A 26,503-nucleotide genomic window follows, 5' to 3' on the forward strand; every position below is an offset into this window, starting at 1 on the left:
TGCCTTGGCCAGGAAACACCACAAATCTGTCACTTCAAAAAAGTAACTCTTTCTTTACTCTTAGCAAAAGCAAGATTGGCCTACATCTATAGAATACACTTGCTCCTTTGCATTCCTTGCTGTCTTGGTAATCCCAGTAGCTGGTTAGAAACCATTGCAGTGGGGTATTTGGGAGCAGAGTTATCACTCCAGTACAAACTGTGTTTTGGAATCTCTTGTCTCTGGTCTGCCTCTGAAGGTTATAAGCACTGTTCCCAGCACAAATATTCTCCATGTCTGAGAGCTAATGTTCCCCCCTGGCCAGAAGGGAGAGTGGAAAAGTCATGTGGCTCCTGCCTGTCTCCTGCCCACAGCATAATTCCTGATTCAGACCCCAAGAGTTCTTCTAGCATGAACTGGGGGTGGACCAGGCTGCCAGACCACAATGTGTCCCCTGCACATGCTGCTCTGGGCAGCTTTTAGTGCCTTGATGAGCATTTCATAGAACCGTGGAGTAGTTTTGGTTTAAAGGCACTTTAAAGCTCATCTCATTTCAACCCCCTGCCATGGGCAGGGACACCTTCCACTATCCCAGGCTGCTCCAAGCCCCATCCAACCTGGCCTTGGACACTTCCAGGGATGGGGCAGCCACAGCATCTGAGCAACTTGTACCAGGGCCCCAGCACCCTCACAGGGAGGAATTTCTTCCTAATCTTGTCAGAAATGGCTCTGGGGTGGGAGAGGGCTCACACATGCACAGTGAGGCTGCAGCTGTTTCAGCTCTGGATGTTTGTAAGTAGGAGGAACACTGTTCAGCTCCAGTCTCCCTGGAGAGTTTAAGGTACTGGCAAGAGTAATTCTCATATTTGTAAATGGAGCAGATCCCATCTGGAGTTACTGGGGCAGTGCCACGGGGAGCTGTTTGCACTGGTGTCCCCAGGGGTGGGATTCCCTCCTGGCCACACACCTGGCAGAGTCTCTGTGCCATTAAGGGCCCCATTGCCAGCCCATAGCTCCAGGAAAGGCCATCAGCAGCCAGTGCAGTGGTATGTCCAGCAGCACCTTGGCAGCTCACTGGGACTGATAAGGTCTTGTCTAGTGTGGAAAAATCTTCTGATTTTTAGTAGAAACATCCAGGTACAGGACCTGATCCTGTTTCTTAAATCATCCCTGCCTATCACCACTGGAAATAGTGAAAAATTCCTGTTCCAGACAGGCAGGAGCAACAGCCCCAAGGCTTCACCTCACCACATTTTCCTACCCCAAATTAGAACCTGTTGACAAGGGACAGTCCCAGCTGTCCCCAGCTGCTGCCCTGAACTTCCAGACTGCTGACACACCAGCTCAGGGCCCATGTCCCATGCCAGCATCTGCTCCTTCTCTTAGCCTGCAGCAGCTTCTGAGCCTCCATTCTCCTGTAATCAATTTGAACTGTAAATAGTTTATCAGATGTTGTTTCTGTTTTTAAGGCCTTTGCACAGTCCCAGGACCTTGTTGGCACAGCCCTGCTCAGGCTGTTTCCCCTCTCTGAGCTTCTCTCCTGCCATTCATACAGCTGCTGAGCCTCAAGCCATGCTGAGGTTGTACTTTACTCAATGCTAATAAATATCTCTTTATTTTTTATATCCCTGAACTCATCCCTTTGTGTGAGGCTCCTGCCTGGTTCCACCTCTGACCTTTCCCCAGTGCTGGGACCCTCTAGAGAGTTGATGGCTGGGTGCTGGAAGGTGGGGGGTTGACAGGGCATTCTTTTCCCATTCCCAATAGCAGCAGGATTGATGTTAGTGTTTCACAGGCACCTCTGCAGCCCACAAAACACAGCTCTTCCCTCCATGGCTTGGAGGGGGAACAAGCAGAGCCCCCCTCTGCCTGCTGAAGGACCCACAAGTCCTTAATACCAGATTAAAAATAGCCCTGGGAGCAGATGTGAGCAGAAGTTGGTGATAACAGGGCCAGAACACGAGGGGCTTTGCAGTGGCTTAACAGCTTACGGATTCATCCCCCTCTCATCACATTAGCCAGGGACTCCCCCCTCTCCCACTTCTGCACCGCGGCAGGGCCTGGAGGTTCTTCCTGCTCCCAAAACTTCATCCTCACTGGGGAAGGCTTAGGGCTTCCAGCGAGGGGCGGGTGAGGGGGAACAAACCCCTGTCACACCTGAGCTGCGTGGTGTTGAGGTTCTGAGCTCGGGGCAGGATCTGGGGGCTGCAATGGCCCTGGGAGAGACAGCAGGGGACATACGGTGACTGTCCTCGCCAGTGTCCCCAGGGCGGTGACCATTGGGTGGCACCAGGAGCCTCCCCATGGGGACACCCCGGCCCCAGGGCAGGGTACGGGGGCGTGCGGGGCCCCAGGGGTGCTGTGGGGACCCGGCTCCTGAGCGTGACCCGGGGTGAGAGCCCAGAGCCAGCAGCCAGTGCCACCGCGGGGCCGCCACCGCGGGGCCACCACCGCCAGGCCAGCGGAGAGGACAGCGAGGCCCTCGGTGCTGGGCCCGAATTCCATCCTGCCGCCACCGGCACCCCCGTCCTCGCGGGGCCCTATTCCCGCTTATCTCCGCAGCCGCCGCCTGCGCGGCACCGATAACACGGGCGTGGCCCCAGGATGGGGTCGGGTTTGGGGGCACTTCAGTGACCCTGCCGCCCTTACCGGCCCCGGCCTCCCGCGGTGGGCTCAGGACGGGGACACCCCCAGCTCCTCCAGCCACCCACAAGGACGGGGTCTTCCCTAAGAAAACTTCGGAAAATAGTGAAAATGAGCAAAAAAATCTACAAAAGCTCTGATTTTGCCGTTTTTGGGGCTTTGCCTTGGCGCGGGGGGAACCCGTTGGGGCACCTTCTCCTTATACGGGCCTATGATGTCACGGGGGCTGGGAGGAATCTCCTGGCTCCGCCCCCGCCCGTCACCTGTGGGCTCCGCCCACTGCAGCGGCGCTCGCTGGCCTCGCCCCCTTCGCGCGCTGGCGGGCGGAGGCGGCAGCTAGTGGGCGCGGCCAAGGGGCGGGGCTCGAGGGGTGACGTCAAAGTGGGCGGGGCCGGCGGTGCAGGTAGAAGCAGAGCGGAGCGGAGCGGCGGCCCCGGTGAGCGGGTGGAGGCCGGGGGTCACGGGGGGAAGTGGGAGTTCCTTGGGTGTCAGGCCTATTTTGGGGCGAGAGAGGTTTTTTTTTGGGGGGGAGGACTGTAGGGGTCAGGCAGGTTATGGGGTGCGGGGGTGCTGTGGAAGTCCTGGAGTACTTTGCGGAGTATAGGGGTCAGACAACTTCTGGAGGATTTGGGGCTCCTGAGAGGGACCCGTGGTGGGTCAGTCCGGTCATGGGCTGCGGGGTTGTAGGAGGAGTTGTGGTGCTGTGGAGGCACATGGGGGCTCAGGCTGGTTATGGAGTGGAAGGGTTGCCAGAGGGCGTGAGGTGCTGTGAAGCAGGGGGTCTCCGGTGGGGTCAGGCTGCTTGTGACCTGGGGTTGCAAGAACCAGGGGCACCCGTAGAGGTCAAACTGGATGTGAGGTGTTTTAGGGTGCTCAAGGGCTGGAGGGGGTGGGGGTGGGAATGTCCGTCTAGGTGTAGGGGACCCACGGTGACTGAGATGTGGAGCAGGGGGGGTTACGGAGAAATGGGGGATGTTCAGGGACTGAGCGAGACTAGGGGAGACTGCAGCGCTGTCAGGAAGCCTATGGGGTAGAAAGGAAGTGAGGTGCTCTGGAGTGGGGGGGATCCCCAGTAGGGTCAGGCTGCGTTTGGGGGGAATGGGCTGCACTTAGGGCTGTTCTAGAGACTCTGAGTGGGGCTGCGGGGGAGGATGTGGGGCGGAGGGCCACATCCATGAGTGGATTCATGCTGAGGAGGTGGATGGGGCACTGCCTCACGGGGAGTACCATCCCTGGGACTCGGATGTTTCCCCCTGCGCTCCTGTTGCCACTGGTGCAGTGGAGGGGCAAAGGCAGGTGCAGCCTCGGGGAGTGGGGTCCCCTCCACTCACGGCAACGACCCTTCCTGAGAGGTGGCAGCTCCCGCTTTGGCATTTGGGTCCAGCTCTGGTTCTTGGAGCATTCGGTGTTCCTGGGGCTGTGCCCGAGATGCAGCAGCTCAGCCTGTGGCTTCGGGGCGGCCGCGATGTCTCGTCGAGACCCCGTCTGCGCCCGCCGGGACGGTCTCAAAGCCGGCGGCAGTGGCGGGGCCGCGGGGGCTGCTCCTGCCGCCGAGCCCTGTCCCGGCGCTGAAAGCTCCCACTGACTTCCCTGCGCCGAGGAGGGGGTCGATGTCTTCACGTTCCCTCTCCGATGGGGCCATTTTGCGCTGATGTTGCAAGCAGACTCGTGTGCGGCGTGCCCCGCGGTTCCTGCAAGCTCTTCCTCTCCCGAATCTCGCCCTTCTGCAGTCGTGCTTGGACGAGAGGCTGCTGAACCTGCTCGTCAGTCCGTGCCGTTGGCGTCTGCCTTCCCCACTTCCCGGAGGGGTCCGAGCGGCTGGTGGGATGGCCGGGGACAGCGGGGGACAGGCACTACTATCTTTAGGGCTGTGTTGCAATGGAGGGGTGTGCCTTGGCTCGGCGCTGCCGGGAGCCGCCTCCTCGCCCCAGGATTGCCTTACGCCGGGCAAAGCCAGCACTTGCTGTGCGGTTTGTGTGAGCAGGAGGGGCTGTGCTGGGGCTGTGAGGCTGAGCCAGGGCTCAGACAGTACGGGGGCTGATGTCGGTCACACGTGCCTTGCAGGAGGGCAGGCTGGGCCGAGGTTTGGGGTGCCCCGTCGGCCCCCGGCACTGGCACATGTCTCTCATGCTCTGCCACCGCCCGGCAGCGGGAACAGCTGAGCCGGAGCAGACGGCCAGCATGGGAAAGGCTGGTGCTGCAAGGAATCTCTGCTGCCCCGTGGAACAGAAGTTGCCCTGGAGCACGGGAGCAAGTTGGGTTCTTGCAAGGTGCATCCCAGAACGTTCCTGTGCTTCCTTCCTGAGGCTTAGTGGAAGCACAGATTCCGCTGTAGGAGAGAGACAGAGTCAGGTCTCTTTTGCATCCTCTTTCTGCCAGAGTAACCTGGCTAGTCCATGGGAGTAACTTGCACTGGAGCTGGGGTGGAACCAGGGTTCCATGTTTGGGTTAATCCTTCCTCTGAGCCATCACCCTGCTCATGGCCACTGTGCCGTGGTGGTGCAGCTGCACCATCCCTGTTTCTGAGAGGAGCCAGCTGAAACTTGTGGAACAATTTGCATCCCCCTAGGAGTACGGTTCCTCTCCCAGCTCTGGGGCCTGTGTAGACATGGGTCTCCTCCAGCTTCTGGTGCTGCCAGCCCCTTAGTTTCTCTGTAAAAATTGGGGCACACACTGCTTCTGCCTGTGATGATGATAATGGTGAGTCAGCAGCAGAAAAAAGTTGATCTGTGCATCAAACTGCTTCCCATGTTCTGTGGATGTGGGGCTCTCCTGTCCCTTCATTCTGCTTTTCCTCATGCTTAGGAGAAACTTCAGGCCTTCTGAGAAGGCTTGAAACCTGCTGAGGAGAGAAAGTGCCTTCTCATCTGCAGCAATGCTGCTGGGATGAGGCTCCCTCTTCCTGACGCACAGCCTGGCAGCTGCTGGAATTGCCTGCAGCTGCATCGCTCTGCACGGCGTGTCCCCCCAGGCTGGCACGGTCCTTTTGGAGCCAATGTCAGGGAGAGGATCTCTCAGAGAAAAGGCAAAAACATCAGCTGTTTTCTGAGGAGGGCACTTTGAAATTATGTCACTGATTTAATATATAGCAAGGTTTTTCTGAGCTCCCTCCCCAGCTATTTCCCAGAATAAAAACCAGAGGGTAAGGCAGGCTGCAGGTGGTCCCTGTCCCAGAGAGCAGGAATTGACCTGTCCCTTCTCAGCAGTTTCACCTGTGTGTTCACAGCTGCAGGAAGAGGCTTGAGGGTGTGGTGGCTGGAAGATTAGGGTCATAACTGGCTCTTTGCCATGCTGGATGCTATGGTTGGAGGTGTGATTTGGGAAGGGGGTGGACTTGTGCATCATTAGCCTGGAGGTGTGTCTCAGTGAGCTGCCCAGAAGGAGAGGGATGTCTTGGTTGTCTTTTTTTATGAGTTTTGCTTCATGCGGTGATTTGTGTGAGCCTCTGAGTTGGGATTCACCAGGAGGGGCTGCAGCTGGTTGTCCCTATTTAGCCTGGGACTAGCACTTGGGGGATGAGCAGTCTCACACAGCGGTTATTCCAATGAAGCCGTGATGGTTTGGGTCCCCCATACCATGACATCGGAACTTTGTCATGCCATCCCCTTCTGAGCTGGTGAGAACAGCCAGGGTGGGCTGGCTGGGGCTCTGGGGTCTGGCCAAAGCAGCCACCACAGCTGCCCACCTCTCCCCACTAGAGGCTGCTGATGACCAGAGCATTTTCCATCCCTGGCACTGAGAAAGCAGCAGGGTCTGGAATTTGCAGGGCTGAGCATCCCGGCCTGAGCTTTTCCTGCTGATTCACCCTGGAGACAGCAGTGCACTTTCCTTGGCAGTGGCTAGGTTCAGGGGGCACATCTGCTCACCTTCCAGGCCCACAATAGATCTCCCTACTTCATTAAGTCTTAATTAGGTAAATGCGCCGGGGCCGTGTGCGAGGCCATTGCCAGGGACGTGGATCATGTGTGGAGCCAGGTACCAGGGATGCCAGCTAGCATTCTGCCTGCTTCAGGGGTTTTTCTAGCTGGGTGCTGAATGTGGAATGAGTGCAGGCTCTCATATTGTTTTCCCAGAGGATGTGTGCACAGTGATAAGTGCTCCAGCCCTCTGGCATGGTCCAACTGGCAGAAGAGCCAAGGATTAGTTAAACCATGGAAGGGGATCCTTCACATCTGGGCACAGCTGTAGTAAAGCCACCCTGTGGACACAAAGGAGACTTCATCCAGGCCATCAAACACCTGGGCAGGATGGGCTGGAAAACCCGGACCCTGGGGAGATGATTAATCACAAAAGAGTGAGGTGTAAAATGAAAGGCAGCGACTGCTGCAGTGGAAGTGCCTGGGAAGGAGTTTGTGGTGTTGCACAAGCCCCACTGCCGTTGCAGGCAGTGCTGGGTGGGGTGTGTGGTGCCAGCTGGCTCCGGCATAGGGCATGGCTTCCCTAACAATGGCAGTGCTTTACATAATCTGAGACTTGCCAAACAAGCTTGAAGGTCTGGAAAATCCTCCTGCTATTGTTCATGCTCAAAGTTTGCTACATTTCTTGGTTTGATCTGCAGGGCTGGATTTTGTTTTGGGACTGCAGTGAGGGGAAAATGCACTTTGCACAGAGGGAAGAAAAGGGTGTTTGTGGTGTTTAATACATGCTCTGTAGATGAAACTATTTTTGTGGATCACAAGAGGTTCTGAGCAGCTGCTTGCAGCTTTGTAGGGATGCAGGACTCTGTCTATCCAATTAGTATGGTTGGTGTCTAGTCCCCTCCTGATGCCCCCTGAGAAAATCCTGGACTACCAGATGGGGATGGGGCACCGTGGGCAGGGCTAACACAGCCACTGTCTGGGCTCCTGATTTGGAGTCTGTGGGAGGTCACAAATGGCATGTCGGAACAGCTTTTTGCTGTCTCAACCCCCTCAAGTTGGACCCTGAGGCTCCAGGAAGGCTCCAAAACTGCTGCTCATTGGCAGATTTTAGGAGAAGAGGCTTGATGTGAACTTGGGGTGTCTTACTGTGCTGTGTCAACCCTGGTGGTGACTTCCTGGGGGGTGATTTGGGGCATCTGGGAACCCCTGTGGGAGGATGCTGAGGCTGTGGGAGCCACCCCAGGCCCATCCTGGCCTGTGTAAGGCTGTGGGCTTGACCTGGACATGTTTCATGGCTCCTGAGAAGTGTTCTGGGGCATGGGGCCTGCCTTTGCTCCTCCATTTGCTCACCCCAAAGCCCTTTGCCAACACAAATAAAGCCCCTGTGTGCTATTCAATTAAATGAACAAATCCTGTTAAAATGTTCTCTGCTTGTTTGTGAATAGGTGACTGAGAAACCTGACTTTTCCTTCCGTTCCTGGGAAAGGCAGGTTTTGTAACAAGGACTGAGGTGAAGTTCTTGCTGGTCCACTTCATGTGAGGCAAGTTTTTGAGCCCTGGAAAGCAGCAGAGGAGGAGGAACCCCAGCCTGGATACATTCTCTTATTAGGGGTGGCTTTGAGCGCCTTTCATGTAGATAATTACATCTGGCCACAGTTGACCAGGACTGGATTTAAGGAGGGGATGTGAGGCTTGGCTTGTACTGGGAGCTTTCAGAGTTGACTGCAGTGGCATTACAGCAATCTGGTAGTTGTTGCAAACAAGGCAGTGAAGGGCAGCTATGGGGCAGCTCTGAGCCTTAGGGCCTGGAAAACTCAGTGTTGGCACTGATCTTGGCTTTGTTGTGGGGAGTGGGGTGGACTGATGCCTCAAAGCATCACCAGGGTGTTAAGGCAGCTGTGTAGTGACCTCCATGACCTGATCCCTCTGGCTGCTGCAGTGATTTAGGTGCTCACTGGATAGTGCCAGCCATCCAGAGGCTTGTATTTCTGTATCCACTCTCCAAAACCCCTTGGAGATGGGGTAAGCTTCTTGCGGGCACTTCTTTGTCTGTGCTGAGGGTATGTATTGGACAGGACAGCACAAGTTGCCTCTCTGCCCCCAGGTGAACTCAAACACTGAGTGTGGGAGCAAGGGAGGGCAGATGTTAAGATGACAGCCCGGCACAGAGCCACGTTGAGCTGTAACGTGACTTTGTGCGTCTGTGTTGATGTTGTGCTGGAGGTGCCGTGTCTGACGTGGAGGTGAACCTCTCCCATGTGGCCGGGATTGGTCTCTGCCGATCTGTGGCTGCTCAGAGCTCACAGGCTGGCAGACAGGGTCAGCACTGCTTGAGAATTTCCTCGGGTGCAGAGCGGAGGCTTTTAATAGCAAACGCAGTCATCTGCATCATGGCATGGCCTGAAACTTGGCCCTAATGATCCACTGCCAGCTGGGCACTGGCTGAGCAAGATGTCCATGTCTGTTGGAATTTTTTTAAGTGTTAAAGGAAAGTAAAATGGTTTTGAGGAAAGATGAAATAAGACTTAAACCAATTACTGGTGGGTTTGAGGTGCAGCTCCTCCCTAGGAGGTATCCTGGAGAAACCCTGTCTTTCTTGGGAAGGTTATGTGGTCCATCTCAGTGTGCTGTGCTGACAGATCCCGTGCCTCAGCTGGGTGCCAAGATTTCAGCCTTCTAGGAAAGGCAGCAGGAGCCGCTATGGTTTTTCTTCTGCCATCCTGTGGGTGCCTGGTGCCTGGTGCTGTGTGAGCAGCATGCAGAGCCACAGATGGCTCATGTTGTAGTTGCAGCACTGCTTGCTCCATCTGAACTACCTTTGAGTGGGAACATACGAGATACGCAAGTTCAGAATTAATCTGTGCTGCTGCTGACCAGGGTTGTTTCTGGCACTGCTGCTTTTTCTTTGGCTGTAGCATGAGGTGAATGTGATTTCGGCAGCTGCCTGGTTCCAGCAGTTTGCATTCTGCCTTCCCTATAAACTGTCTTCATCCTGCTCAGGTTCCTGGCCCCTGTCCTGGTCAATACCAGGCTGTTACCAGAGCTCAGCAAGCCATGATGATCACATCCAAGTGCTGGACCTCGAACCACCTGGCAGCGCTGGCTTGAAGCTCATTTGCATAGGGTGGTTAATTCTCTGTATGCGTTAATCTCCGTGACCATCTGTGTTCTTTCCCAGGCTGGGGAGATGGGAGCTCTTCGGATTTTCCCAGGAGGTGAACATAGAGAAGACTGCTTATTCTGTGTACGCTGAAAACTGCCCTGGGTCAGAGCAGGACAGACTCATTAGTTCTGGGAGCAGTTGTTGCTGCATCTTTGGGAAAGGAGGCATTGACGTGTCTCTCTATCCTGAAGGCACATCCTGAGGAGATGCAGGGAGGAGACAGGGGCAAAGACTGAAAATGGAAACTTCTACAAATGCTGTCCAGCATTCAGTCCCAAACATGAAGGGTCTGTGATCAGTTTGGCTGGCATCCTAGAGGGCTGAGGTTCCAGGGAAGGCTGTGTTGGTCTGAGGAGAGATAGTACACTAAAGCATCTCCTGGCCATCCCAAAAACCCTGCCCAGGCTGTGGCAGCCTCTGGGGTGTACCCCACCAGCAACCACTGCTGTCTCTGTCCTGGTGAATTGCTCAATTTGAGCCTCAAAAGCTGCTTTGGAGACTGGGGTGCTCACACACAGCACCAAAATTAGGGGACCAGTGCCTATAGGTGAGCTGCACTAGCATCTCCAGACCTGTGCAGGCTGCTGCTGGCAGAGAAGATTTTTCTGCAAGCAGCATCTGAATTCTTCCTCATTTTGTTTTCTCACATTTGGAGCCCGAGGCTCTGCAGACCATTACAGCCCCAGCTGGGATCCCATTCCACATGGGCAGAGGTGACATTAGCTATGGGCACTTTTGAGGGATGCCTGTCCTGTGGGGCAGCGTGGCCCTGCTGATGGTATCCAAACCCAGAGGGAGTGATTCCTGCCCTGTAATTAAGCTCAGCTGTTCCTGTTCACCACACTAATGAGCTGTCTAACGGATGTGCTCCTCACAGCTGCTCTGCATCCTCTGTGTGGCTCTGAAGCTGGAGGTGACTTTGCAAGAGAGCCACCGGCAAAGAACAAGATCTCGATCCCTGTCACGTTGGGGTGAGGTATGTGGGCCGGGAACCTTTGACTGTGAAGGCTTTTTTATGACTGCACCCTGTGTGCTGTGAATTCTGCCAAGGTCCACCCTAACTCCTTGGTAAGGAGAGCCCTTCGTGCTGTTCATGCTGGCAGGGTGGAGGTGTTTTCCCAGCCTTCTGCTGAGGGACTGAGGCTGCTGCTTGAAAGGAGAGCTGGTCTCTGCTTGCATCCAGGCTGGATAATAACACTTAAAAAAACCAAATGGTGCTCCAGCTCCTCTCCTGGTTCAGTAGTTTGTGTTTTCAGTCCTGATGGAGATGATGGCACTGGGATTGTTGGCATCAAGGTGCATCCCAAAGGATGGGTATGGGCTTGTGCCCATCTCTCCACCTGGTCTAGTGGAAGGTGTCCCTGCCTGTGGCAGTGGGTTGGAATGAGATGGGCTTTAAGGTCCCTTCCAACACAAACCATTCCGTGATTCTGTGATTCTCTGGCCTGGCAGGGTGACGGTTTAGTCTGGCATCACGCCCCACTTGTGCTGTGAGTGCTTGACTGGTCCCTGTAGCCTCAGTGGGGCTGTTGTATGGGCTGAATTTGGGGTGTGTGCCCAGCGGAGCACACAGCCAGCCTTGCCGCGGCTGGGAGCACCGTTGCTCTCTTGAATCTCTTCATTTAGTTAATGATCCTTTTGTTGAGAGGATTAGGGTTTAGAGGCCTCTGGCCGAGTGTTAATTAAATTAAGGCTCTTGGTGTTTTGTGGAGTTTTTGAAGCCCGCTAGAGGGCTCAGTAGGAGCCCTGTGGAGCCGGGCCCGGCGGCGCTGGGCTGTGTCCGGCCCTGCAGAAGTTCGCAGGAGCAGTTGTGGGAGTGCGGAGGAGCTGGATGGGCGCAGAGCTGCAGGGGCCAGCCCGCAGCGGCTCCTGCAGCCCCGGCTGTGCCCTGGCACCGGAGCTGGCAGGCATGCGGTGTCTGCCTCACTGCTCACTCTATTATCAGCGTTAGATAATGCCGAGCTGATGTTTTTGGTTGTTTTTTTCTCCTTCCCCACTTGGTGTTTACATTTCTGAGAAGTGGCTGACCGTGAACGTCCGGTTCCACCTTCGCTTCTGGAGGAGTCAGATACTGACAAGGCTCTGTTGCCTTGTTCACTTGGGCACAAGTGTGAGCACTCGGCTTTGGGGCTCGAGGGGTTTTTCTGGTGGGTGCCTGGGTTTTCCTGTCTATCTGGAACTGCTTTTTAACCAGTGTCTCTTCTTTCTCTTCTATCTACTGCCCCACGATGGATTTTGGTGTCTCACCTGTGTGGCTGGGCTGGCGGTCTCATCTCTGGGTAAGTACCTGCTTTGTTACATCAGTGGGTGGAAATGGTTGAAACAAGTTGCTCTGACTTAATGATCGGACCTATTTAAATAATGAAGTGGCCTGTTTATTCTGTCTTAAATTCTGGAGCATTGGTTGTTGTCAAACAGCATGATTCATTGTGTGTGTGTGTGTGATGATTTTGGATATTGAAAAGCAGTTAGTTGGCCTGGAAATTGCTGTGTTTTATAATATGAAGAAGCCTCCAGTAGAAGTTTTTCCTACCAGCCTAGGCTGTGGAGCACTGACCTGGGGATAAAAACACACTCAAGTGCTAGCAAGTGAGCAAATGGAAAGGAAAATATTTTTGTGAATGGAAAACTATTCTTCTTGTTCTCCCCAGGACGTCTCCTGACATCTGTTGGTGGCAAGTCAGTGCTGTGGTTGTGCAAGGGGCTCTCTGATGGCACTGGGCCACCTTGCCCTTTGCAAACCGTGGGTGTTGGGGCTTTGCAGGGCACGGAGAGGAGCCTGAGGCTGTTCTGGCAGGAGAGGAGAGGAAATGCGTGTTGGGCTTGGAGAAGAGCATCAGGCACCGATGTTTTAAATTTGTGTTCATGGAGAGCCTGCTTTGCGTGGGGGAAAAATTGCCCTGATGGGGTGGATTCTGATGTTTCCCTGCAGAGGCTTGGTGTGTGCCATGAGCTTGGCTGTGAGGTGGTGTTTGTATATTAAAGCCTCTGAGGACAAGGTGTGCTCTTAGGGTGGAGGGAAGGAAGGGATCTGCTTGGTGAAGCTGTTTCTCTGGATGCAGTGGAGCCTTTGCATTGAGGTTGTGTTCTCTGGAAACTTTAGTAAGTTTAAATTTACTTTTTTTTTTCTTTTTTTAAATCAAGCTATCCTCCTGCTAAGCTTTCCCTTCTCCTCTCCATCACTCCCCTTCCCTAGTAGCACCCTCTCCTCTCCCAGAAAGGGAAAGGGCTGAGCACATTTAAAGCAGCTCTTCTCCACACCTGAGTATTCCATGTGCTGCCAGTCATTGATGAAAGACTTGAAGGGAAAGCAGAGGAAGGTGATGGGAACAGATTGCTTTACTCTTAAACTTGACATAATTATACAATGCCTCATGGCGGGGCAGGAGAGATGAATCAAATCCAAGCATAAACCTGTTGTTCTTACTCCTAAATGAGTACTATATTTGGAAGATGAGCAGCTGCCTCCTGATCTGAATGAGCTTTGCTACCAAATCTCCAAAAGCAGGATCATTAATTAACTATAAAACCTGCCTTGGTCAGAGGTGCTGAGCTCCAGCCCCACCAAATACCCAGCAGCCATTTGAATGCAGAATAAAACTCCTCCATGTGGAAGGTACAGCAGGAAGCTCCTGTGAGTTTGGATGTGGAGCAGTGTGCAAGTGCTCACTTGCATGATGGTTGGAATGGGTTAGTGAGAGGCAAAGCTGTACCAGCACAGCAGCTGCAGCTGTGCCAGGGTAGCCTGGAGCAGGTCTTTCACCAGAGTCTTCCTGCTCAGTGCTTGAGCAGATCCTCAGGACAGTCACCTATCTGGCTCTTTATGACAAGTCTCTCCTCAAGGGTGATTTTTTCCCTTGGGAAACACTGATAACCTGGACAATCCCTGGTTTGCTCTCCCCAGAGCAGTCTCCATGTTACTTTTTCCTGTTTGCTTCTATGTATTGAACAGAGGGAAGATAACTTTATTTTGGTGATCCTGCTTGTTACAGGCTTTGGAGGTTTTGATCCTGATATGACATGAAATTTGCTGCTTGCTGAATAATTGGTGTCAGTCTTTGTCAGCAAACAGGAAAGCCATGGGGTACTTTGTTAGGGATAGCAAAGATAAAGGGGGTGTGGTACAATTTCACTGGCTCAGGGACAGCCCTGACCCTCACCCAGCACAGAAAACAGCAGGCTCGGATTGCCTCTCCATTTTTAACCGTAGCTTATCTCCTATGTAAACATAAAATGCATAGGAGTTTTAGTAAGATAATCTCCTCTCCTAACCTGGTAAGTGTTGGGCATCAGTCCTGAAACGAACACACCAGCAGCTTCCATGGAGGGAAGCTGGGAGCAGCTGCGGGACAGAAACTGTAAGGGAAAAATGCTGAAAATGCAAGAGGAGCCTCTGTTGAGGGTTTTGCTCTTGACCTTCTAGGTGATATTCACATATGTTGCCATTATTTAAAGCCTGTCAAGAAATCCAAGGTGAGGTCATTGCTGAAAAATTGTTTAGGGCTGTGTCTCTGTCGGTAAGCGCGGAGTTCGTGGGCTGCGTTTGGGATCTGTGTTTCCATACGGTGGCACTTGTGATGCTGGAAGCCATGTGCTATTATCTTTATCAATATATGTTGTTTCTTTCTATCCCAGGATTCACAGGTGACCTGGGGAAGGGCACTGCTTTGCGGAGCCCTTGAACAGCTTGTTGTGTTGGGAATTTTGGTCTCCCCTTAGTCCTTGTTTACACATAACCCAAAGAGGAAGAACAAATGAGGTTTTCAGCACCTTTTAGTGAGATTTTCTTCTTTAACCTCTCCTGTTGGTTGACAGTGCCTGAACATGATCCTGGGTAGGCAAGAAGCCAAATGACATGTGGCCTGTAAGTGCATTAGTGTGGCCAGCAGGACCAGGGCAGTCCCCCTGTATTGGTCAAACCTCAAATCTTGGGATCAGTTTTGGGTCCCTCACAACAAGTAAGACATTGAGAGGCTGGAGCGTGTCCAGGGAAAGGAACAGAGCTGGAGAAGGGGCTGGAGCAGTAGGAGCAACTGGGGGAGCTGGGGCAACTCACCCTCGAGAAAGGGAGGCTCAGGGGGGACCTTCTGATTCTGCACAGCTCCCTGACAGGAGGGGACAGCTGGGGAGGGAGGTCAGGGAACAAGGGGCTGGATGAGAGGAAATGGCCTCAAGCTGTGCCAGGGGAGGTTTAAGTTGGATAATAGGGAAAAACTTAATGGAAAAGGTCATCAAGCACTGGCACAGGCTGCCCAGGGCAGTGATGGAGTCACCGTTTAAAATCCATGTAGATGTGTGACTTAGGGGCATGGGTTAGTGATGGGCTTGACATTGGTGGGTTAATGGTTAGACTCTTTGGTCCTGAAGGGCTTTTCCGACCTAAATGATTCCATGATTTCTATGGGAATGTGGCAGCAGGGTATCTCTTTCACTTGTCCCACCCTGTCAGAGGAGACCATCAGTCTCCTACGTGGTGTCAAGTTCTAGGGCCAGCTTAGCTCAGTGTTTTCACTTTGTTGCTTTGTAAAGCAGTGAAAACAGTTCCCATTGTGGCGTTCAGAATAGCAGCGCTGCCCTCTGAATTACCATCTAATTAAATGAAAGCAAAAACTCCAAAGCAAGTGAGCTTTCTGTTGCATAAGAAAAGCTGTTTTAGTTGACCTAAAAACCGACGTTGAAAACCAGCCTAAACAGAGATGCTTTCCCTCTCAGCTCCACGGGCTGTGCAGAGCAGTTGCTACTGTTCTTGGAGAGCCATTCATGCCTGGCAGCTGTGAGCCCACTTCAAAACAGTTAGGCCTTTGAGACTTGCTTCCCTTTTGCTTGATGGTTGGAGAAACCCTGCTGTGGAGACAAATAATTAGAAATAAAAGATGGCAGCGTAATTATTATTAGCTTTTCTGACGCAGCCTGCAGTGAGTGCAGGGTGAGACTGGCAAATGCAAGCTGCTGTTGCATCTCCTGCTCCAGAGATTTACTGTGTGCACTGTTACTGTGCGGCCTCAGTGGACCTGCAGAATGTCCTGAACTGACAGAGTTGTTATTTATTTTAGTAACAAACCTTTTCAGACTCTTGACAATTAACTGTGACAATGGCAGTGTACTCCCTGTCTCTCCATCCATGCCTACAGCTTTCCTTGGCAACCTTATCCCCCTCGCCCTCGTCAGTTTCTTGGATTCTGTCTATAAATGTGAACTACTTTGGGTTGCCTTAATAAAATAAGCATGAAACGTTACTACCTTAAAAACGCCTCAAAATACCTTATTTTGAGCTCCAGAAAATCTGGCAGCAGCGGGATGCTATCCTCTGGGATCCTGTCGTATGGATATTAACCTTTTTGAAGCTGGTATCCATGGCTGCCAGTTTCAGAGGTTAATATACTGCATTTCAAGCAAGCTGAGGTCTTTTTAATTTGTGATATAGAAATGTGCACCAGTTAATCATTGTGCACCTGCAGAAATGCCTCTGGGCAGACTTTGGCTATGCTCTCTTAGGTTTTGGGAACATCCCTAGGCAGGACTCAGAGTGGCAAATCTGATCCAGTTATGTAGTTCAGAGCAAGCCCTGTGAGGTCCAAGGATGTGTCAGGCAGGGGATGCAGCGCTGAACAAGGTGGTGCAGAGCTTTGGCTCTTACTTGTGAAAAAGTAATGGCTAGAAGTTGTATTTGTTCTCCACAAATAAAGTTTAATTTAAATAAGTGTTAGGTTTTGCCAGGTGTCCCTCACTGATGCGGAGGTCTAGCCCTCAATCACAAATTGCTGTCTGTTGGCTAGTGCTGGGCTGGGTTCATGGCTTGTGTGAATTTGCTGCCTGGCCTTTGGATTACATGAGATATGTTAGTGCAGACCTGAACTCTCTTGGCCAAGTATCTGCCTCAAACTTGCTGCTAGGTACACACTAGTCCTAAATAAATCCTCATCTTGAAACTGTCCTTCCCCAAGCCAAAGAGCTCTAAGCATTTCGAAGCCAAGGGGTGCTCTTTGTCCAACAAGAGCATAACAGTATGGAGTCAAATCTCTTTCATTGAATTGATGCCTTTCTGGGGAGAAGCTGCAGCAGAAAACACACCTATCTGGTGTTATTTGAAGAAGCCAGAGCCTCCCTTGGCTACAGTTTGACTCCTCATCCATGCAAGGAGTATATCAGCTCCTGACATTTTTGTTTGTAGTGCAGCTTGGCTGCCTCCCGGCTGGAGGTCTGGTCTCTAGGTGGCACTCACTGTTGTTTTTGGGTGCATTTCAAGAAAGACTCCATAGCTGAGCTTGTCCCCTGCTGAAGGGACAGCTGCTTCTCCTGCTGGGCTGGCTGGTCCTGTTTGGCTTAGGAGGCTGACGTAAGGACTTGAACTTCTTTCTGCTGCCCAAGCATAGGAGTTCCCAGCAGCATTACCTTAAAGAGGGGTAGGCAGTCAAGTGCTGTCTGTGAGCACACTCCTCTGGTTTTGGTTTTTTACTGAGACTGCTGGGAAATGAAATCCTGGTAGATGCTTGGAAGGAGGGTGAGCTCTCGAGGTGATGGAGGTGAGTGTGCTGTGGGACAGCCTGAAGCTCCTGTGATGGTTCTTTCCGTGGTTCGGGCAGTGTCTTGGCTTGTTTCTGGAGATCACGCTCCTGCCACACTGACTCAGCCTTTTCCAGAGTCTGCACTGCTTGTATTCACAGCATCACCTGTAATCTGTTCTCCAGAATTTGCTAAACTCTTTCTAGATCCTTTCAGTACAGCCACTCATGTGTTTAATACTTCCTACTCATACTTGAGAGGAAAAGTATTCCTCTGTCAATGCAGAACCATTCACACTCCATCTTGCAGGCTGCAAATGACCTCTAATCTTCAATGGTGAATCTTGGCAGAAATGTACTTTATGCACTGACTCTAAGCCCTAAGTCTAAACAAAGCTGACTCTCCAGGAGCTGTTCTTTCCTGCACTGGCACAAATCCTGGAGAGAACTAAAGCTCCTCTTCTGTTTTATTCCTCTTTCTACTTGGAGCTTGTCTACTTTAGCAAAATTGGAGGTGGACTGCCCTGATGCCACATGTGATTCCAATACCTAAATCAGTCTCTTTAGCTATAAGGGTGCTCCTTGGCTCTTTAATAACTATCTCAGCAGTGAATCAGTGGTTAGTTTTGGGGAGTGTTACGATGGGCCGGACTAGATTTAATTGCTGGTTAAATAGTTTATACAGAACTAGATGAATGTGGATGTTCCAGATGCACAGCATGAGTTGTAGGAAAGCAGTGCAGAGTGTTCTAGACTTTAGTGAAAATTCATTGAGTTCGCAGTTCAGCCTGTCAGAGGCTTTTTCAGCAGTGAATTCTATGCTGGAGAGAGGGGTGGGCAGGGGAGAAATGCAGTGTTATTTGAAGCATCCTTTCCTTCCAGGTGAATCATTTACCTGGAATATATTAATTCTAGATCACCATTTTACAGGAACATAAAGCTTGAGAAGTCAAAGGGAAGTTTCCTTTCCTCCTCATTCTTGTCTTCTGCTCATGGCCAAATCAGCACTGCTGATAGTGACAGCAAAGCTGGAAGAGAAGCCAAGGGCAGAGGGCCAGGAGCTGGCCAAACTGAGCCACCTGCTCTCCTCCCACCTTGTTTGCTCTTGTGAAATGGCTGCTGCAATGGAGGCTGTCACTTGTTAGCAAAGTGTGTGAGTGTGGCACAGAAACAGAGTGCTGTTGTGTGTTCACATACATGTGCCTAATACAGCTCATTTAGAGCAGGATGGATAAAGGATTCATCTGACCAGCTTAATTATTTTGTTTTCCCAGAACTTGGTGTAATCCTGAGCATTTCACTTTAAATCCTGCTTGCTTTGGGGGAGGGAGCACAGCACCAGTGTGATGCACAGTGCTTTGTTTAGATTGGGAATTCCTCACTGGAGAAGCTCCTCAGGGCAAAGAGAAGAGCTCTCTGCCCTTTATTGTTGTGCCAGTCATGCTCTGGGCAGTGTTCCCCAGCACTGGTGTAAACTGGGAGCCCAGTTTTACAACAGATCCTACCAGGAGTGTATCCTATGGGGCCTGCATAATGCTGGATCACCTTACAAAGATCTGTTCTGCGGAGAACTTGAGCTGGATTTAATCTGCTGTCTGGATGTTCCTAGGATGCTGCAGTGTCCTGCTGAGCTGCCTGCACGTTACCCAGGCAGAGGGCAGGGTTTGGCATTGTCCTCCATGACCCAGTTGGTTTGTACTGGCTCCCAGTGGCCTTTCACCTTGTGAGGATCAACCATAGAGATCCCAAACACATGCCTAAAATGAATATAATTCCTGTCCTTATTCCCATATCCAGCAGGCGAATACCAAGAAATCCTGACTTATTAAAATAATTCTTAGTCTCTAAATGACCCCCATAACACGACTTAAACCAGCTGTAACTGGGAGAGTTCTTTAAGTAGTTGCAATCCAGGCTTGACACAGGGAAAAGTGTTCTTATAGTGAAGAATTTAAGAAATTTCCATTACTTCCTATGGGATTTCAGAGGTCAGTTCAGGGCTGTGTAAAAAGGAAAAAGTTAGAAGCTAAGCCAGTGACTTCCAGCTGAAGTGTGGTGGTGATGGGTGCATTTCCACGTGCACAAGAGTGGTAGTTTTGGGTTTCTTTTTTTTCTTTTTTCCCACATATTTTCTGCTCCCTATTAAAAATTGCTTTGGCATAGGCTCAGGTCCCCTTGCCCCAGAAGAACATTTTTCAGGTTCTCATAGCATAGACCAAGTGTTTTGTTTTGTATCTGAAAACTCAACTTTTTAGTTTCTCCTCCTTTAGCCTTGAAGCCAGTTAAGCTCTCAGTCATTTGGGTTCTGAAGGGGTGACAGCAATCTTTGCCCTCCTGCACAGCACGTCGGCAGCTTGCACTAGTGCTCCCTGTGGCTAAATACTTCACCTGGGAATACAAAATGCAGGAGCTGCTGCTCTCTGTTCTTAGCTGCTGGCAGATGGAGTTGGGGATCATCTGGTGATCTGAGTGCAGTGGATGATGCGCTGTGTAGTGTTAAATCACTGCTTTGATGTGAAGTTTTTGTTGCCTGGGTCTCTCCTCCACGTAATCTGCTGTGTGTGGTGTACAATGGAGCAGTGTGGGTTTGTTTGCTTGTTTTTTTTTTAGTTTCAAGAAGCTGTTGCCAGCCAAAAATTGTGATTTCTTTGCTCCATGTTTTTTTCCTCAAAGCCTGTTGGACTGGTATTTCTCTTCTGTCAGTGTTTTAAGCCCACCCGTGGGTGAGCAGTAGCAAAGGCAGCAGTTGTGGTGGGTCAGCACACTCCATGCACTGCCTGGGCTATTAAAATGTATTAAATTATTAATTTAAAATCTGGGCACTGAAGCCAGAGCTGCAGGGCATGTTTCAAAGGAGCTACCTGTCCCTAATGTAGAGCCGCCAGACCTTTCCCAGCCTGTCTTTTTTTGATCAGATGTGCTTATCTAAGTCCAAGGAAACCACCAAGTAGTTCAGATTTAAGGCAAAAATATCTGTCTTCCCTCTTACTAAGGAGTTTTATGCAAGTGGTCTCAACACTGAGAAAGGGGAGCTGCCTGTTCTTGGCAGAACTGAGCATCATAGATGCATAAGGGAGAAGGGGTAAATAGTTGTGAGAAACAGGTTAATTTTTCTAAGACTCTGGGTATTTTTAGCCTCCATACAGCACAAATGCCCTAAGGGCATGCTAGGTCAGTACCAGCGAGGGCTCAGCATGGTGATGGGACCCGTCCCAGCCAGGGTGTGCATCAGCCTCGGCTGTTACCCGCTGATGAAGAAGCGGGGTGGTTGCTCTTAAACCAAGCAGAATAATGTGCCTGAGACTTCAATTCCCTTTGGGAGACAAACAGAGATGCCTTGGTGTCAGGTGTAGTTTGGAACTTTGCAAATATATAAGGGGGATTTGGCTCCTGAGCTGGGCGGGCTGGCAGCAGCCTTGCTGGAGCCTTTGGAAGTGCTCAAGAGGCACTGGGCATTGTGTTTTGCTCTGATGTACATAGCAGGGAGAGATGGGCAGCTCTGCTTGACAAAAATAACCGATTCTAGTTTGGCTGTAAGCGAGGAAAATCCAGTCCATGCTGGAGGTGCAGGATTCCAGAGCAGGGGCAGGGTGGGCTCCTGGAGGGGTTTCTTGTTGACCAAACGCTCGCCACCTCAATTATCGCTTTTTTGGCTTGCCACAGACTGAGGCAGTACCAGTTTGATTACGAATGGCCTTGTGATTAAAAAGATGAAGAATATAGTAACAGTAAAAAGAAAACCCCAACGCCCCCCCTGCTTTTCTTCATACACTCCTCCTTGCTTCTTCACCCCGTGTTTCCCTTCAGAGCTGAGCCACGACTTTCTCTGGGAGGCAGCGAACGGTATTTAAAATCTAGGTCACGGAGGGAGGGGGAGCGGTGCTGCCGCCCGCGGTACCGGCGGGCAGGACCCTTCCTGCCCCTTCTACCGCGGCCGTGCGGCGCCAAATTATCGCCCCCCCGCCACCATCACCTTAGCGGGGAGGGGCGCGGTGCTGGCAAGAGCAGGCGGTAATTCCGCTATTTCAGCCTCTCGCTGCGGGGTGTTGCGGCGGGCTCAGGAAGGCGCTCCGGCCGCTGCCTCCGGGCCGCCCGCGGGAGGGAAACGGGAGGGAACGGCACGGGGGGAGCCAGGAGGGGGCGCCCGCTCCCCCGCCCGCGCCGCCGGCCGCGGGTTCCCCGCAGCCAATGGCGAGGCGGCGCTGGCGTCCCGCCCCTCGCCCTCGGCCAATGAGAACTTACTACAGTGTTGTGGGGGGAGGAGGCGGGGTCGGGGGGGCAGAGCCGCGGGCGGCAGTGGCGCGGAGGGGAGCGGAGCGGAGAGCGAGCGGCTGCTGGGCACGGCGCGGCCCCGGGTGCCGCACCTCAGCCGGGGCTCTGCGGGGCCCGCTGTGAGGCCGGCGGGCGCTGCGCGCGGGGGCGGCCGGGTAAGCGCGCGCGGGAGCGTGTGCGCGGCGCGGGGGAGTGCGCGCGGCCTTGGCGCGGCGGGTCCGTGTCCGTGTGGCTGTGTCCGCGGATCGGCTCGGATCGCTGCGTGCTCGCGGTCCCCGTGGGTGGGCACGTGTGTGTGCGCGTGTGTGGCTGTGCTCTGTGCGAGAGTGCGTGTGCTCATCTGCGCAAGGTGCAGCTGCACGGCCAGCGTGTGCGGTCGGTGTGCCTGTGCGTGTAAAGGGTGTGCACGCGTGGTGTGCACAAGCACCCCGCGTGTGTGGTTTGTGTCGGGGCTGTGTGGTGTGACTGCTGTGAGTTCTGCGTGTGAGCGCTGCATGCATGCGCAGGGCGTGTGCAAGCCGTGCGTGTGTGTGCACCGTGTGTCTGTGCACACGAGGCGAGCGGGAGCGGTGTTTGTGTGTGCACCGTGTGTATGTGTACTGTGCGTGTGTGTGCACAGCGTGTATTTGCACTGACCGGCTCCGGTGCAGCTGCGTGTGCACAGTGTGTGTGTGTGAGCGCTCCGTGGGGCTGTGTGTGACATGGAGTGATGACAGTCCAAGGGCCGAGGCTCACCCCGAGACAGATCCTGCAGGAGGTGAGAGGTGGGGATAGCGGGCTGGGGACACGCAGCTCAGAGCTGGCATCCAGGGTCCCCTTTGGCCGGGACGGGCTGCCCTGGGATCCCCAGCTCTGCCCGGAGCCCTTTGTGCAGGAGGAGGAGCAGGAGAAAGGAGACATGGCGGGGAATGGCTCTTGGGGAAGTGCTCCACAGGCCGATGCCTGCTCACCCACCCGTGGGACAAATGTGGATGTTGTGGTCTGGCATCAGTCAGGCAAGGGCTCTTTCCTGTCCGTGCATCCTGCATTCCCCTGAATTGTAGCTCAGGAAAACACCTTGGCCCACTGGGAGGTGATGCTCTTACCGGATTTTCCACCGAGGCGTATTTGTTGTTTCCTATCTCCAGTGAGGCATCGTTTATAATGAAAATTGTTCCAGAAGGTCTGGGATTAACTAAAATCCACCTTGTCCACCTCTGAGTGCTGCAGCTGCAAGTGTCCCAAGTCCTCACTTCCTTGTTTTTTGGGGAAAAGGAACTTGTTCACCCTTTGTGCACTGGTTTGGGGAAGCTGGTTTTGGACAGGGTCTGACAGCTCTTCCCACTGTGGCTTTGTAAATGGTAATTCAAGAATTGCATGTTTGGTGGTAAAGAGAAAATTTCTTTGAGATTGTCCAAATTCTGGGGTAGGTGCTATGCTGCTTCAGTTTTAATTCTGTGTGTTAATTTAATGAAGATACCGGAGAAGCAAAGCAAAACAGGTCTCTTCCAATTCAAACTATTCCATGAAAATCTTGCTTTTGAACAGTACCATAAATTCCATTTCTGTCTTACCTTGCTCTTTCCACTCAGGATTTGAAGGCTTTTCAAACACACTGGATTTTGCTTGTCTTAGTTTGTTAGATCTGGAGGGAGGGTCTTTGGATTAGTGATTCTTATTCACAGCTGAGATATGTAAAAATGATCCCTGTAAGGTCTCGTGGGGCAGAGTATGTTGGGTCTGGATGAGGGATGTGGAGTGCCTGCCCTGGCTGCTGGTACTGCTGTGGTGCTGTGGAGAGCAATTCCTTTCACAATTATCTAACTTGTGTGTCGCTTCCCCAGGATCTGCTCCCTTTGCTTCAAAGGTTGCTTTGTGGAGATCCAAAGTAGGTTGTTCTTCTTTTTTAATGGTTGGTCCAGCCATATTTAATGAATTGAAGGTTTTCCTGTAGCATTGTGATGGTTGTTAAGGGGCTGTGTGTTGCATGTCAGTGATGCTGATACTCTTGATGTTTACATTTTGCATCATCTTGCATCTTCAGTTGCACTTGTGGGGCAATTTTGAGTATTGGGAGGGATTTAAAAGGCAGTGAGGTCCTTTGCATATCTCTCCTGTCAAGGCCTTAATAAAGAAGGTGAGGATTTTCTAGGATTCCCATGGACAAACATAATCTGCTGGGGAAGGTAAATATCAGGATAAACATAGTGTGTGCTCCTTACTTTGAAAACTCAATTAGAACCTTATGAAACAGAGAGAAGGATGTTTTTTTTTTTCCTATTATAAACACATTCATTATTTTCCTGTATCAGTTTAGATGATGAGAACAGGAATTGCCTGTGTTTTCATCTGATCTCACAATTGCAAGTTCAAACAAATAATCTTACCAGAAGCAAAGCTTTTCATGGGAAAGCAGCAATCCTGAGGAATAAGGACTCCTCTCGGCCTGTTTCCAAACATTTTATGTTTCTAAAGCCTGTAAGTGCTTCAGGCAGTGATGCTCCAAACCTACAGCTCCTGGCTCCAGTACCTCCCTGCCAAGTGCCTGTGTGATCTGCATGAGCATCCATGGTGTTTTTTCATTCGATAGCATTTGATTTTTGGAAATTGGTAAAACAGCATCTTTCCTACTGTCCTGTTTACTGCTTGTTGAGCAGATATTTGAATGGATGGGACATAGGCTGGTGAGCTTATCTAGTGAGCAACCACCTCCACAAATTCATTCATCAGAGATTAAAGTGCAGCTCTGCTGGGGTATGCAGGGATGTTGGGATGCTCCATGTGCTTTGATACATTGATAGGTGGATGATGATGATGATGTGTATATGGCATATAATGTGCTGGGATAAGTTGTGTGTACAGAAGGGTTTCTGATGGAAGGCAGTGACTCTGTACTAGGTTTTTACCAGCAGTTATTTGGCATCTCAAAGGAATCTTGGATTTTTGGTGTCAGCAGGTGAACCTCAGGCTCTTCATCCTTAGATGTTCAGTGGAAGTGTTGGCTAAGTTTCCACAGCATCTGACTAGGAGTTTCTCTTCAAATGTCTTTCCTTGTGTCCCCAAATGAGGGGTTTGTGCTGGGAGCCTCTTCATTTGAGGGGACTGTGACAATACCCGTGTCACTGCCAGGTGGATTTTTCTTCAGCCTCTTACTGCTGTATTTCACCAATTTCTTGGAAAAAGCCCTAGAAATTAGTGGTGCTCAGAGATCTTGTGTCTGTGCTGGGTGGGAAAGCTCTGGGCTCTCCCCAGGCCAGGGGTCCCTGCTCCTAGTGGGAGCTTCCTACCCCTCTGTGGATGGAGGCCGGTGTGGATGGGGCTGCAGGGGGGAGGTAGAGCTGAGCTGTACTGGTGTGCCACACTGGGTTGGTGTCTGAACTTGCTGGAGCTGCTTTTACATTCCTGGGAATAAACTGATGAATCTAAGGGCTTTATTAGGACAGTGTGAGGGTCTCTGTAGCAGCCCTATGGATGCAAATAATTTCCTATCATAAACCTTATTTTGTACTTTTAAACTTCACTGCAGATCTATTGGCTTCCCTCTAACTTCTGTGCAATTTTCTTAGAGCATTAGGAAGCAGAAGATACTCAGGTTGTTTAGGCTTGGAGCTGTGTTTGTTGCTTCATGTATTTTTCTGGGGAAGTTCAATATAAAGCTTTTCATCAGGAGTAGAAATTGCATTCTGGGCCTGGGGATCTTTCTCAGTGATTATTCTGCTTTCTTGGTACTTGTCCTTTGCTGTAATCTTGTGTAGATTAAGCGGGCAACGATGCATAAAGATTTCCCTTTATATGTCTTATCTACTACTGTTTTGATCAGTACTTAAATTGCAAAGAGCTGTAGGATGCAGTGTAGCAGGGATTTATCTTTGTCCATTGGATGGATTAGGTAGGAATGTTTATGGCTTGTACTTAATCCAGATTAATATTATTAGTTTCTTTACGTTCAGTCAGTTGTTTACACTTGTTTTCTGTTTATGTGAATTTTTGCTTGTGTAATGCCACTCACATCATGTATTAAAAGCCAGTGTTTTTAATTTGTCCATGTAGATTGTGTAGATGGACTAAATCTTTCTTTCTCTCTGTTTTCTTTTTGTTTTTGCTTTTTTTAAATGAAGCAGTTTCATGGAGAGGGAAATTGTGTGGGCTTGGGGGTTGTGTTCAAGCAACTGTACTCTTCCAGGGCATGCTGCTCTGGACCTTGCTGCATTTTTGATTCGGGATTTTTAAGCAAATTCCCATCCCAGCTTGCTTTTGCTGCTGTGCTTGGAAGCAAATGTCGACAGCAGTGCTTTGTAATTTATAATTTATAAAGTCTCACAGCACTCGAACTCTGGTGCTTTTGGAAGGGACTGAGAATTTTGTATCTCCTGATCTCAACTCGGCATAAAAGATGTAGGAAGATGAGCGGTTCAGGGGAGCGTTTCTTATTGCAGGCAGTGGGAGAGCTCCATGCCTGCCTGGTTGTGTGGCCATGGCCACGGTGTTGGCTGCTTCTGTCCCACATGGGTATTTTTGGGGAGCAGCCCAGTCCATCTGTTGGTGAAGGTGAGTGCCATCGCTTTCAGACAGGGTCACACCATGGAATAACCCTCTGGCTGCCTCAGGAAACCTGGAGCCCAGACCTGTGGAGGATTCTTTGCTCTGTCAAAATTGAGTTGTTCTTACAGGGATCAGCTCAGCCTGAGATGTAACCACAGCAAAGCACGCCGTGGCTGGAGCCTGGGGATAGGAGTACACTTTGAAAGCAGTGGAAGAAGAATTGGGATAGTTAGCTATTTCTATGAAAACCACAATTCCTTTGAACCCTCCGGTCACTGGTTGTAGGCTGATTATTCCACTCCTTCCCCACCCCACAGAATGTGTGTGTGAGAGAGATAATTAAAAGCTTTTAGTTAAATAAATAACTAAGCTGCTCATGCGGCTTTATAGTAGAATTGCAGAGCCAGACCCTTAGAGATGGAAGATGGCATGTGCTGCTGCTGGTCCCACAGCATCTTCTCTCCTTCCTGTGCTGGTGTGGCCTTGGAGCATGATTCCATATGGACTTTTCCCTAGGGCCTGTGTATCACTGAATATGAGAGCAAGCAGGGTGTAAGTGGGGA

General features: G+C 51.4%; 1 protein-coding gene across 48 annotated transcripts in view; it reads left to right on the forward strand.

The window, feature by feature from the left end:
• The first annotated feature begins 2,850 nt into the window (after window positions 1-2,850).
• The window catches only part of EPB41 (erythrocyte membrane protein band 4.1), a 90,564-nt gene continuing 66,911 nt past the window's right edge, over window positions 2,851-26,503 (forward strand). For 26 of the 48 annotated variants that reach the window (XM_023941052.2, XM_023941051.2, XM_023941042.2 and 23 more), the window contains exon 1: window positions 10,713-11,924. The gene's annotated coding sequence lies outside the window, so the exon portion shown is untranslated. Of the gene's footprint in view, window positions 3,059-10,522; window positions 11,925-21,436; window positions 21,575-26,503 lie in introns of those variants that run through there. The other 22 variants (XM_086863719.1, XM_086863730.1, XM_086863740.1 and 19 more) reach the window with 7 other exon arrangements.

This window comes from Cyanistes caeruleus, chromosome 26 (genome assembly GCF_971803275.1).
Source record: "Cyanistes caeruleus chromosome 26, bCyaCae1.hap1.1, whole genome shotgun sequence".
NCBI classification, from domain to species: domain Eukaryota; kingdom Metazoa; phylum Chordata; class Aves; order Passeriformes; family Paridae; genus Cyanistes; species Cyanistes caeruleus.